A 12,517-nucleotide genomic window follows, 5' to 3' on the forward strand; every position below is an offset into this window, starting at 1 on the left:
TCTGTCCTGCCCTTCTTTCTTTTATTTCTTTTTTGTTTTGTTTGGTTTCTTAAGCTGCAATTTAAATGGTTATGCATTATTAAGCTGAAGTTGATTGATTAAAAGAGCAAATAGAACATTGAACCAGAGTGTTGTCTGCGTAATGGTATTCAGATAGAAATAAAGAAATAAAAATCAAATGCAAATTTACGAATGAAAAAGTAAGCAATAAAATTGATGTGTCAGCCAAAAGTGTTACATAAACTAAACACAGCCAATAAATAATATTTTTTCAATTGAATTTAAGTTTAAAATGTTTCATTTAAATACTAAACCTACTAGCTCTATCGATTTTATTTCAATTTAAACGTTACCTCACATTTTGTTGTACCCTTTTCTACCCCCACATCAATCATTTAAATCTTTATTTATTCATAACAAATTGTAGCAAAGCGTGCAAACAAAGCAACAAGAAAAGCGTATTGAACTTTTAGCAATTATTTATTATACATTAATGTGAGATTTTGCGCAAATGGTACAGTGCCTGTGCACACAAGACTTTCTTGCCTTTTAAAGGCAGTTAACGTTTTCCAGTTGCTCGACAAATGTTTATGCAAAACAAAAGCACACGAAACAAAAGAAGAATGGGAGTGGAAATGAAAGACTTTCGGCCAGAACAAATTGTAACAAAATATGCGAGTGGAACATTCGAAATGGATTCCTCAGCCTGCACATAACCTAGTTTCTTTTTTCGCATACATGTGTATGTACATATGGTGGGTGGCAAACCCTATTGATATTTGCATATGTGCCTGCCATATGTGAAAAATTGCAAGTGCACAAAAGGGTAGCCAGTGGGTGGAGCAGGAGGAGGTTACATTTACCGCAGAAAACCATTTCTAGGTTATTCATGGCACTCGACTATGAAATATGTTTTAGGGCTTCGTAGGGGTCAGGCTGTACATGAATTTATGAATGGTTTTAATTGAAATCTTGGCACACAAAGCGTATCGTTCATCCCCCCAACCAAGATCCCCACCTCTTGTGCCTGTTAAAGCTCCTGTCAGCGCCCAAAAAAATGATGCATTAAACAAAGATTATGCGTTTGTTTCTCTTGTGATTATCAAACAGGGCAAAAAAAAAACGTGCGCGAGTGATTTTCGAGTGCGTCATTAAAAGATAAAAACTCTCGAGAGGAGATTGCTTTTTTAAGGCATCATTATGCCTCATTTGAATGCCTTATCAGCAGACGCAAAATATGTTGTGTATTTTCTTCAAGAATGAGTCGCAAAATGCAAAGATAATTACGTCTGTTTATCATTTGCAGCATGTCATTCTGTGTTTTTAACTGGGAAGGTCAAGTGATTTGTAATATAAATAAATAAATAAAGAATGTAATTTGTCCCAGAGTGGCTTAGCATCTCTCTCTCTCTCTCTGGGTGTTTCTAGCGATCAAATATATTTGTATAACATACATTTCTAGCATAGAATGCAAATTGTATTCCAAATATTAGCAGCAAATATAGAGCTATAAATCGCAGCATCGAAATGTTGGGCAACATTTTACCTTCATGTGTGGTGCTCTCTGTTGTATCCATCAGCTATCAATCCCCACCCCGTATTTGGTTTATTTTGCCTGCAAAACGAAAGTAGCATCAGGTATAGGTTGTAGGTTGGACATTTTGGCATTACATGCGATTAGTTTGCACAGCACACAAAGAGACGACAGCCAGACGCACGTGGCCATGCTCCGTGTCTAATGATGCAACAAAACCCCTGCAACACATTCGTTCTCAGAGTGTAGAGGGGAACCGAACGTACGAACATTACGTATGTCTGTATGTACGGGTAAAATGTCAATTGCATTAGCCCTTTGTCAACAGCACTTCAAAGCCAAACAGATGGCAACTGCATCTGCAACAGCAACTGCAACTGCCAGCTTCCTGCAATTAAAATTGTAGACTATCTTCACTTTTATGGTCTTCTATGAAAAAAAATGGAATTTTTTTAAATTCTAATACCCATCCATGAGCACGCTCTGCTTCCATGGCTTCCATGCCTCATGTTTCGTGGCGTTGTTCTGCTCTCAACAGCTCGCTTAGGTTGCTGTTGTCGGAGCTTGTCGCTCCGTGTGCGGCTCTGCCCTCCAGTGCAGCAAATGACATTATTAACCCAGTTTCCAGTACTTTAAGCTTACAATACACACACACACACACGCGCGTGTACATGGGGGCGCGCTCAGCCATCATGCGCTTCGACACCCACAACTGACAACAAAAGAAGCACAGAAAACGTGCATGAAAAAACATGAGCCATGGAAATACCCTTACTCTATTTTAATTTTAGTTTATTGGAGATGTAATGACAGTTTTAATGCTATAAATGTAATATATATCGGGTTTTAATCCGCTTTCCCTCGTCAAACTTAATCAGCAACACCAAAAGGGCTCCTTAGCTCCTATCTGACACAGTTTCTCGATACCCTATCTCTCCTAGAAATTCGTGTACAGCAACATGGAAGCAAAGGAGAAAAGGTTATAGCGGAGAAAGAACAGAAGATCGACCACTGAGAACTATTTCATATCCAATTAATAAATACAAATTCCAAGAAAAGAAATATTTAAAATACCAGAAATAAAACTAAGCACTCCAAAAAACCCAAAAAACTCCAAAAAACCCATACGTAAAACTAAAATATTAATATAAAGTTATATATAATTATTAATTATAATAATAATACCAGAGGACTACAATAGTATCACCCCATGACATATAAACTCAGTAAAATATCAGAACAATTAATAAAAAAAGCACAAAAAAAATACCAGACATTCCAAAACAATAAAATAAAATAAAGACGGGACATTGCGAGTCATGGAAGTCATCTTTTATTTAATATTTTAAAACCTCACACGAATTGCAAATAAATGCAATTATTGACATACCCGCAAATACAATTTGCAGTGTACAATTTTCGCCAGTTAAAGTTTCTTTTGCAAATTCTGTTACTTTTTTGTTGCAGAGCTTCTTGTTGCTGTTTATTTTTCGCTTCACGAGCTTCTTATTATGTTGTTCTCCCAGTTAGTTGTTGGCGTTAAGCCGACTACAGGATCAGAATCCCAGTTGCAGTGTGTGTGTTCCTCGCATCCAAAAATTGGGGGCAGCACACAACAACTCCACGGCAGGCAGCTGCTTCTCTGATTTCTCCCAGCACTTATGCAGTCAACGCCTCGCGCTCTAGAGTCAACAATGTTATTAAACAAAGGAACATCATATACTGTATGAATGAATGAATGATTTTCAAAGTATGGAAATATTCTTTAAGTGTTTATTGCAGACTTCTACGTGTTCTGTGTAGCCACAAATACTTAGGACTTGGTGGGGCCTGTTGATGGTTGCTTGAATAATTTAAGCGTAACAAATACCCAAGTGATTAATTTACGAGGGAGGTGGTTGCTGGCCTTTCCTGCCTGTAGTATCCTTGCTTCTCCCAAGGGTCTTTCTATGCAGTATTTTATTTTTCTGGGCCACCTTTTGTGCAGTTTCCGTTTCCGTTGACGTTGAAGGACGCACGGGGGTACAGTTTCTTGATGCAGTGTTGTAGCTTAGTCATTGTTGGCGGCAACCCTTAAACAAGCTTAATTTCGTACGGCTACTTGTCCTAGTCGGACGGAGAAACTCTGGGCGAAAGATAATAGGAGCGGAAGTTAGTTAGTTCTAGGTGGCTCCCTGATGTTGTCTTTTCCGCTATTGTTGTCTGCTCATAAATCCAATTATAAGTTATAAACTGATGCTCTTGGACATTCTCGCCAAGCTCCTTTGGAATATTGTATATATTTTATCTAGAAATAATGAGTTAAAAGCGCATTAAACAAAGTTCGATATTTATTTTACCCCAAGGTTTATTTTAGTTTGTCTTGCAAGAGGCAACTTTTATGCAAATTTAATTAATTTTCTTGATCTTTAATCTGCTATCAACAATCACAATTGGATTTAGTTTAAGTGAAGTCATTTTGGGTTTTCCCTGTTTACATTTTCTTATTTATTTGTTTTATTTATTAATATTTCCCTGCCTCATGCAGTGTTGAATGTGTCCGTTCCTTTATGGAAGTTTTGCCACAGCGAATAAGTTTCATTCGACGTAAATATGTTATGGCTGTCGAGCCGAAAGTAAACCATTCTTTCCACCAGCTCACACTTCAGCTTGCTGTCGACTGAGGGAATGATAGCCTGAACTGAAACTAATAATTACACTCCTTCGTGGGCCTTTAATTTTATTCGTTTGTATTTTGTTTTCCCTACTTTTTGGCGTTCGTTCTGTGCCGGGGAACTACTTTTAATTACAAGTCTTGTTGAGTTTTGACCAGCCAGCGCGACCCACCGGCATTGCTCCGCCCCGACCGTCTAACTGTTGGCAATTTATGTTGCACTCCGGCGAGGAGTGTGCATAAAGTTTTTCAAGTGGTGAAGGCAATTTCGTACTTGACATGATGTTGCGTGGCTCTGTAGCCGGCTCTGGCTTTTGGTCTTCTCTAGCCAAGAACTGGGTGGAAATGTGCATTGTGGATTGGGTATTGTGGTTTCGGTGGTTCCTGCTAGTGGGGCGTGTATTTGCCTAGGTTACGGCGGTGAAATCGTTAGTTAAATGAAGCCTAGTTTTAGGTAAGTTTCTGGTATGCAAATAAATCTGTGTAATTATAAAGTTTTTGGGCTATGCGCCCAAGGGTTGCGCGTTTATAATTAAAGAAAATGTGCAAAAAATCGGAATAATTTTTTTGGAAAATATTAAGTTGGATTTTAGTTGAAGTGAATGGAGATTTGTCTGAATGTAATTATGGTTTGTTAGTAAGATATTTTCTGGCATGGTTTTTGCCATAAATTTCAATTGCAATTGTGACTTTTGCTAGTTCGATTTAGTAGCTTTTTTCTATCTAAACAAGAAATAAAATAAAAACTGCATAGATTCATTTTATATACTGCAATATATTTTCTAGTATTTCCAGTTTTATTTTCTGTATTTTCTAGTATTATTTTCAGTATTTCTAGTATTATTTGCAGTATTTCTAGTATTATTTTCAGTATTTCCAGTATTTTTTCCAGTATTTCTAGTATTATTTTACAGTATTTTTATCAAGTGTACTGCACTTATGATATTTCTCGAATTTTTGGTCTTTTATTGCATTTTCATCATATTTTCATATTATATTTCTCTCTGCTTAAAATGTTTAGTTTATAAGTATATTTTCTGTAAAGAGAACGTATCAAAAGGAAAAGGCTATAAAAAAGAACACACCGTGCAACTCTTTGAAAACCGAAAAAAAGATAGAGAGAGAGAGAGAGAGAAAAAATGAACATTTGTAATTACAACTTTAGAGAGAGTCCTTCACAAAAGGTGCTCGCTGTCGAAGTTTTTTAATTGAAAATACTCTCTCGACTTGACGTCTTCTCCCTGTCCCTGTCATATGCACTTAGCGCACAACTCCAGGCCGCCATTTCCTTTGACTTTTCCCCAATTAAAAAACTTTCCCATTCGAGACGGTTTCCCCATCTAAAGTTGATTCAGTTTACACACTTTTCTGGCTTGCAGCTTGCAGCCTGCAGGCGCCTGGTCGTCTCGCGCAATTTATGGCAAATATTATTAACATATTAGTAACTCATCTGTGAACTTTTCGGCCATCAAGCGGAGTGTGGCCATTGTTCACGAATGAATGTGGATGAAAAGTTTGATGTTTTGTTGCCCGACATAATCTTCTTCTGCTCCGACATATGGCGGAGCCAGCGGACAGACGACACACCACCAAACAGAATCACAAAACAATTTGAATATACAGTGGAAGTGAAAACTTTGTCCTGGCCAGCCAGACGGCACTCGGGACTATGATGCTCTGCTGGCTAGACGGAACTTTCATCAAAACTAATAACCTTTGAAATATTGTAAAGCCAGACGCCATTCGTGGGGTAGCATCTTCTCAATCCAAGGCAAAGGCAATTCAAGTTGCAAAAATATGCTTAATGACCCAAAAGTTTGTGCTACAGATACATAGTTATGTACAAATTGTTCATTGAAATAAATTAAATGAACTATTGACAAGGAGCAGCAGCAGCAGCAGTGCTAGCTGGTAAATGGGAGCCACAAAAAGTTTTGAGTCTCATCTTGAGGGGTGCATAAATTGATTGTTCCTTCAGAGTTAAGTTTTCAGTCTGAAGAGTTTTGTCTGTCGCTTAGACAATGATATGTGTGCGCGGATTCTGAAAGCAGCTGCACCTTCACACGATTTAATCCCAGCAGAAAGTTCAGTCACTCTACGTTCCATCAGTTTCAGGGATTACCCATCCCGGCATAGCCATTACCTTTTCATTTAATTGAAGTGATTTATGCCTGGTGGAATGCTGCTGATAAAGATAATAATCACATTTAGAGAGGGTAGACTGAAGAGTGTTCCCTTCCATAAAGCAGTGACGTCTTGTTAAATAGTCAGGCAAACCTCTTCCCGCCTGCGGCTGGTGTTTGTCTGGCTTTCTGTTTGTAATTTATTAGATTTGGCAAATATTTTGCCAGAAGCGCATTTCACTGTCAGAAGATGTGGCGTCATGGCCAGAACAGAACAGAACAAAACCGAGCAGACAGTGGCAATCGGAGACGTAGACAGAGTCGAAGGATATACTGCCGCGAACTGCTTATGATGTAATGTTTTCATAAGCACATCGCTGCCTTGCCCCGCTCTTTCTCTCTCACTGTCGAGTCTTTTGTTTGGGGCAAGAAGTTGCTTTTCTAGACAGTTTTCTCTCGAACATTTTCCTTTCATTGTTTTCGCTGCTCCGCGGGCTCCTTGTGCCTGCTCCTCTCCCCTTTGCAGCTGACAGCTGCCTGCCAATACTTGATTTTCACAATATCTTCGTACGTTCTTCCACTTGATTTTCCCCTTGGCTGCCATTCGGTTTGCCACTGGACAGCTCGGTTCGCTGCGATTTCTGCGTATTAAATTAAATTTCGACTAAACTTCGACTAAATAATTTAATTATAATTTAAAAATGTCGCTTAGTGTACAAAATGTAGTTCCATCCACTGCTGGAATGTTTTCTTTCTGTCAATAAATCTTTGCCCTGTGATTGCCCTCGAGGAGTCGGAGCCAGAGAGGGATACGGAGTCTGTCCATGTCCCCACGAACAGTTGGATCCAATTGCTGCAACTTTTTTTTCTTTCTATGTTTTCCGTGTGTGTGTGTTTGTAAATATTGATTACGCGCATAGCACGTACGCCACTTGAGCGCCAAGATTTTAGCCCAAGAACTGAAGAGTACTGGGGGACTGGAGGTCCTGTAGGCTGAAGTGAGCTGTGAGGTGGGTTAAGCGACTTGTGTGTGTGTGTGTGGCATATCCTCTCTATGTGGTTCTTTTTGCCTCCGTGGTGTGGTGTGTTGTGGGGGGGTTTCTGGCACACGTCCTTGTGCTAGTTTCCAAGTTGCTTGCCTGCTGCTGCCTGCCTGCCGCCTTTTTCGCTGATGTCTGGCTTTTTGGCTGCCTTTTGAAAGAGAAATTGAAAGTCTTTCTCTACCAAACCGCTGCTGTCGCTGCTGCTGCTGCTGCCTCTGCCCCCTTTTGGTCCTTGGCTTTGGCTTTCGAAAACATTTAACGTAATGCCAGGAGGACACGTGCTCGTGCTCCCAGCCATCAATTGAGCTTTTGTTGTCATTTATTTACCTAACTGTTTTGGCTGCTCCTACTCCACTCTCCTCTCTCCTCCCTCCACTCTGCTCGTTGCTCTTGTTGTCTGCTGCCATGTGTTAAGTGCTAATTGGGTTAGTCGCAGGACCCTTGTTCCTTACTCTGGCACTGGTAGCTGCTCCTTTTGCTGATTAATTTTTAAAGTTACTTAATGGCTAATGCCGCTAATTATATCAAAGTGTGTGTCCAACGACAAAAGCACGAAAATGGAATTGAAAACTAAATCCCCCTTCATTTATCCCTAAGGCTGGTTCTGCCAGCCTCCCCCTTGTTCTTCTGCTGGCTAATTAAAGTTTCAAGTTCGTAGCCGAAAGAAAGCGAACAACAAAAAACCTCTAAGGAAGCAGCCTGGTCAGGCATTAAAGCTTCAGCCACTTTTCTTTTGTGTACAAACTTGGCACGAATCGGGCTAATTATGAAGCTTTTTCTCAAGGAGTTTTTCATGTGGAAAGCTAAAGCCGACTCACAGCAAATTCAATAGAATTCAGAGCCCAAACCCTCCATGGAGCATTCGCATAATTTGTGAAAATTAATGGACACAGGCACACACAGCGTTGGGGGCATAAATAAAACGATAAACACATCAACGCCCAGGATAACAATTTGGAGTATCATTAAGGACGATTTGAAAACCCTTTCAGGACAGCAGCAGCAGGCAGCACACAAATAGACATAAATTTAAATGGCCAAGGGGCTCGCTGCCAACCAACCCCATCGTCAGTCAAAACAAATGTTTGCCAGGAGGACAGAATGCAAGTTGCAGCTGCTGCCTGACGTTGCAACCACCAACTGTGACTGTCCTTCGGTGGTTGTGGTGCTGGCAGCAGCAGCCTGCAGTTGCCACAATTCACTCACTCTCTCCGTCCTGCTCCTTGAATGTTGGCTGCTGCTGCTGCTGCCATGCCACGCCACATAATCAGGACAAGTGTCCTGGGTTGTGTGCGACATTCTGCCAGGTTGCATGTTGCATTATTATTATTATTATTATTTTATATGCATCTCCAGGCACTGCGCAAAAGCAAAACGAAGGACTTTCTGCGAGCATATCCATCGCTGCGCTTAGATTTCTCTCAGTGTAAAGGCTGTTACCTTTACCACTGTGAGTGGAGGCAGCCACAAGCTGGCATGGCCTGGCCTTAATATGCAGTTGACATTACTGTGGGTGGAGCTGCAGCAGCTACAGCAGATGGATCTCCATCCAATGGAGAACTTAGCCTTGAGCTAAAGTTGAGCTTTCTCCCTCTCTGCTTACTGATGATTTATGCACGTGTTTAGTGTGAAAAATTTACATTAAATGCAAACACAGAAGCGAAAGTGTTACAGAGAGAGAGAGGGGCTCCTTCATGTGGCATGTGGCATGTGGCATGCAGCCAGCAGCAGCAGGAAGGACTCCATGGCCGGCAGGAAGTGAAAGTGTGTTGCTCTCCTCCCTCTCTACCTCCCTCCCACTCTCTGTCGTTGTGGTATTGAGGTCACTGGTCATTATCAAGATGTTGCAAAAGAAATGCCCCAAAGTGTGCTGTGACTCTCTCCCTCTCCCTCTCTCTAGTCCAAGTCGCCGTCTTGGCCACCGTCTTGGCTGGCTCTCATTTGATATGCAGGGCAGATAAAGGCCAACGCTCATTCACTGCTCTCCACTGAGTGTGAGGGATAGTTTAATGCCAAAGCAAACTGTTGAGCAAGCAAATATATTTTTCTTCTCCTTTGACATGGGCAACCCCCGAGGACTCGAGGGATGCTCAAGTGGTAGCAGAAGGAGACAGCCAAGAAGCTGCAGAAACCCCCACAGATTGAAACTGGTTTCTATGCAGTCATTTGATGGGTTTTTTCTGTGCCTTTAAATGTGTGTTTGAGTTATAAAATTGTTACAAATATTATTTAAAATGTATAAATTGACTTTGAGGTGCCAATCCAAAAGCAAAATAAAAGCTGAAGGAGTTTACTGTCAACGAGGCCAGTTGAGTTGGGTGAATCTCTCTGGCTAATTATCCGAAGCTCTCTGCCCACACCATAAGCCGCTTGGGCCATTCCCCTGGGGTCTCGTGCACAGGAAGTGCCCCACAGAGAGCTCCAATTAGCTGCAATCCGGCGCTTGAGTGTGTGCGTGCCCCACGCCCCCTTTGTGGATCGAATATGGGCCATGGCTTTTAGGCATGTACATTTCAAATGAAGCTGCAGATCAGATTTGCTATCGAAATGCCATAAGCCCTGCGACTAAATCAGAACTCAGCTTAGACGTATGACTATTAGCTGTAATTTCAGGCATTCATTCCACCATTCAGCCATTCATTCATTCATTCCAATCATTGACTTATTTCGACTTGCAGGCATTTGGCACTCTTTTTGGCAAAGAGAATTCACTTCTTCATTTTGGTTGCTTTGAACTGTCTTTCGACTTCCTTCTGGCAAAGGCATTGAAAGGAGGCGCAATAATTCTTTCCTACGCTGCAGCAGTATATCCTTCTACACATTTCACGCCCACGGCAGCGCGGCTCGGGGCAGGAACAGGGAGCAGTGGTAGGGCACTCTGCCACTCTGTGTGTGGCACGCCCACCGTCTGGCAAACAGCCTTTCAATTTCAGAGTAGAATTTCTTTTTTTTTGCTTGCAATTGTTTGCATTTTTCTCTCCTGCGCTGCAGCGCTGAGGCATCCTGCTGCAAAATTTACGCGTCCCTGTTTGAGGCTTTGTCGAAAGGCAAAAAGAAAATGCCTGCAAAATCCACCTTTGGGGCCAGTTTCTGTGCAAATTTTCACTTTTGCCACCACATATATTACTCTCTACGTTTTTCTTTGCTCTTTGCGCCCGAACAAATTGCTAAGACATTTGTTATTTTTCGGCTAAAGCGGCTTTCAGCTTGTTGTATTGGAATTTATTCTTCCTCCCACATTGATGTACATATGTAAGCAGGTACATAGTAAACACGCGAGAGAGTTAATATATGTGTGCTCTGATATAGAAAAAAAACGGGGGAAAGCAAAGGGAAATTGCATTTTTATAACCTTAGCCAGGGGTTTCCTTCTGGGTTTCTTAAGTCCGCTTTATACCTGTTGTTTATTTATGGGCTTTTTCCCACTGGATGGCGGCGCTTATTCTCTTCGTTATTTTCGTTCTCTCGCCCTTTTGGCTTTGTCTTTTGCATCTGCTTTGTGCTTTTACTTTTTTGTTTTGTGTCTTTTTTTCTCTCTCCTAACGATCTCCCCAGACCCCAGACCCCAAACACCAGAAGTGGGTCTATCCATTGTGTGTGTGTGTGTGTGTGGGAAAAAGGTGAAATTTATAATGTGCATTTCTGGTATTTAAGGACAAATTTTATGGCATTTTAGTTGACAGTTGAAAGCCGAGGGCATTATTCAAATGCCTTTTGAATGGCCCATAGAAGTAGGCAATGATATTTTTATTACTCCATGACGTTAGGTAAATATGTATGTGTGGGTGTGGTACAGTGCATACTCTATGTAATGGATTTGTAAAGTCTTTGTACAAATGTATTCGATTAGCATGTGTTTAATTTTCTGACTTTAACTAACAAAAATATTTTCTTTATTTTATTTTTAGGTAAGAAAGAACATTTCTGATGGATTCAACGCATAGAAGGATGACAGTCTGGTGATATATTTATTTCTTATTGATGTAAAGGACGTACAGATAGAGTTTTCGATGCAATGAAATATTTCTTCAACATATAACTTCGAATCATCCTCTTAAAGTGTTTGCTATCTTCCACAAGCATTGGGCAAGCCATTAATCTAAGAGACAGAGACATCAGCGTCAATTTGGGGGGTTGAATCCTAGGGGGCAATCTGTCATGAACTACATACAAAGCGGAAATTATTTATTAATTACTCACACCAGAAGAAGCCCCAGAATCTGCGCCAATTAAATGGATATAAAGAAATTTACAAAACAAACTTCATGGTCGACTGACCGCACACTCCAGTCTCTACCCCTCTTGGCAAACAAAATGAATCCATAAATAATTGATTTAATTTTCATGTTGGAATACAAACGAAGCGCTTAAACGGGTGGAAGAGACCACTCTTTGGAGTGGTATGCGTGTGGTTCATTGGCCATGGAAATGGCCACTGGGCAGGGACTTATAATATATGCAAATTCGCATTATCAACCACGCAACAATGCAACAGAAACCAAACAAAAATAGTAGAAAAGCCTCTAAAATCTCTAAATAATAGCCGTGTTAATATGACGGATGCAATTTATGTAAGCATACCAAGGGAGTAGCGAATTTTGGAATATTTTAACAAAAATGATGTAATTGATAGATATAAATTCTATGTTCAATTTTTGATGCTTGAAAGTTTCTGGTGATTCATATTACAAGTGAAATATCTCCGTAAACTGAAGATTATTATTATATTATCATAATGTAAAGAACAATCTAAATCAGCTGCAGATAGAGAACAGATTTCTTCCTAAGGTATTTATGAACATAAATCACAGATATACGAACCGAGCGAGCCTCACTGGCGCAGAGTGTTACCGCTGAATCCGTTATCCCTAATCTGCCAATCCACACTGGGAGAGAGACAAAACGATATACCCTCCCCTTAGTGCCCAGTCCCGCCATTTAATGTGTGCGAAAAATAGACTGAAAACTGGACTAACCAAATGAAAATAATAATAATAATATGAAAATGCATAATATAAAGTTATGTTGCGGGTGTCGAAAATTGTATTTAATATGGTACAACTTGTTGTGGGTGGGATGTTGGTGGCATGGCATGGCATGTTGTCTTTGGCAACATTTGCTAAAATGTAAACATAAATTATGAATTTATGTTTTAAATTGTTCG

General features: G+C 40.4%; 1 protein-coding gene across 6 annotated transcripts in view; it reads left to right on the forward strand.

Moving 5' to 3' along the window:
* The window catches only part of LOC117584822 (disintegrin and metalloproteinase domain-containing protein 10), a 93,479-nt gene that overhangs the window by 35,191 nt on the left and 45,771 nt on the right, over positions 1-12,517 (forward strand). The window lies entirely within an intron of this gene.

This window comes from Drosophila guanche, unplaced genomic scaffold (assembly GCF_900245975.1).
Source record: "Drosophila guanche unplaced genomic scaffold, DGUA_6, whole genome shotgun sequence".
Lineage (NCBI taxonomy): Eukaryota > Metazoa > Arthropoda > Insecta > Diptera > Drosophilidae > Drosophila > Drosophila guanche.